We start from the raw sequence: 2,500 nt of genomic DNA on the forward strand, positions 1-2,500 counted from the left end.
AGTAAAACAGACAATCTTAATTGCGTTGACAACTGTATAACCTTCTACTCAACACTAGTCAAGACTGAAAAAAAGGATTGATAGAATGTAGCAGATACACTGGGAAATAAAATGAGAGGTAAAAACAGAGAAACTTGAGGAAACTTGAGGAACGGGAATAAAGACAACGTTCGAAAGTCTGAGAAAAGAAAGAGAGTAAAAAAGAGAAGTGTTAATGACGCACCTACTAAGGTTCCAAAAATCTAGGTAAGAGGTGCATCTTCGTAGAATGCACTGTGGCCTCTATCTTATTTTCTGAACTATTTGAAATTAATTGGTTTGCAAGAGCCTTGTCTCTCATGAAAAATTGTATTCCTGAATAAACTGATAAAAGAAAAGAGAAAGACAGAGGTATGAAATTCCATACACTGAGATAAATAGATCTAAGTTTCTAGAAAACTGTGCCAAAGAGTAGAGAAATGCTGATTGATACGGAATGACTGTACACTGTCAATTACATCGTCATTTATTCCACAGGTTGTTTACATTAAGGGATGCAGCCTTTTGCACTGCATGCATCCTGCCGGAATAGTTTTGATTGCCATCCCATAAAGAAAACATAGTTTTCATCCCCTTCCCTGTCTTTATTTTAGGCTGATGTAATCCAGAACCACGGAACAGGGCAAGGAACCTTATCCGAAAATATTCGCTGAGAACCAGAAGGCTAATAGAGTCATGAACTACACGCTGAAATGAAAAAGATACGCGTGCGCTCACACACACACACACAAACACACACGCATACACACACATATATATATTATATATGTATATACATCTAATTATATATGTATATATATACAGTATATTTATATATATATATATATATATATATATATATATATATATATATATATATATATATATATATGTGTGTGTGTGTGTGTGTGTGTGTGTATGAATTAATTTTATCACATCACTGTGATTCATATACAAGCATTAAGCTACAAATTCGCTCTACCTCGGAAATAATATATTTTCATATATGTTACCCGAAGGGGAATCTTTTAGTTGATAATAAGTTCGTCGTCTCATGGGCTCGAACCACAGAAGAACAAGAACTCAGGACTACAGTGACCCCGTAAACCACACAGCCATCAAGGGAGGTAATAAGTTGATACCAACTCCCATCTACAAATCACTGTCGAATTCAGGTATTTGTAATTTGTACTACATGGCTACCATGTTCGCCATGTAGTATGTTTGTTGCACGCAGCCATATTATGAATTAATTTTATCATATCACCGTGATTCATATACAAGCATTAAGCTACAAATGTCCTTTAATATACAATTCGCTCTACCTCAGAAATAATATATTTTCATATATGTTACCCGAAGGGGAATTTTTTAGTTGATAATAGGTTCGTCGCCTCGTGGGCTTGAACCACGGAAGAACAAGAACTCAGGACTACAGTGATGCCTTAAACCACACAGCCACCAAGGGAGGTAATAAGCTGCTACCGACTCCCACCTACAAATCACTGTCGAACTAAGGTATTTGTAATTGGAATTGATATCAACCCACCTCTACCATGTTAGCCGTGTAGTACACGTTTGTTGCACGCAGCCATATTATGAATTAATTTTATCACATCACCGTGATTCATAAACAAGCATTAAGCTACAAATGTCCATTAAATATCCAATTCGCTCTACCTTGGAAGTCATTTTTGCAAAACACATCTAGAAGTCCAAGCCTACACATGCACACAGCCGCCGCTCCTTTTTAATTAAATTTTGACTATTGATTTGTCAGGGTCTTTGTACTTTCACTCGCTGTACCTCTCCTAAATCGCCTGCTTTTGTGCTTCACCCTTTTTTATGACTTTTCCTGGCCAAAAACTCCTCTTTTCCAGGGAAGACATGCATCCAGGACTTGACATGTGAAGCGCCCAAGGGCGGGTCTAACAGAATTCGCGCACGAAGGATCGTTCTCACCTGTACGCCCAGGCCGGCAAACACTGGCAGAGAGAGAGGTCATATAAGGCCAGGTCAGGGGTCAACAAGCAGCAGACAGGCAATTGACTCAGTACCAACCACATAGTGCTACTCTGTCCCTGAGGACACCGCTCGAACTTGGCTTGACCGATAGCCTGCCAATCCAAGTGCCACCCTAGTGCCAATCTTAGAAGCCCCACTCAACCGAGTATCCTATTGACTCTACATCCACGGATCTTCGCTCCAGGAACAAGGTACTGTGTGCTGAGGGGAGTGTTCGGTCAACCTAGCTTTTGCTCTTATCTCATACCGCGTCAGTTTTCACTTGTATTTTCTTAAGACCCTAACAAATTGTCGGTAACCCATAATCAGTGTGTTAAAGTGTAAATTACTTAATTATATTTTGATGTCATCTCCTTCAGCCTTCAGCACTCCCGTTGTAAAGATTAAACTGTGCTTTGGTTCATCCAGTGATCGGTTTCCTTTTTCTACATTGCATAAAGGTTGTGTGTACACCGCC

The sequence above is a fragment of the Macrobrachium rosenbergii genome, chromosome 8 (assembly GCF_040412425.1).
Source record: "Macrobrachium rosenbergii isolate ZJJX-2024 chromosome 8, ASM4041242v1, whole genome shotgun sequence".
In the NCBI taxonomy this organism is placed as follows: domain Eukaryota; kingdom Metazoa; phylum Arthropoda; class Malacostraca; order Decapoda; family Palaemonidae; genus Macrobrachium; species Macrobrachium rosenbergii.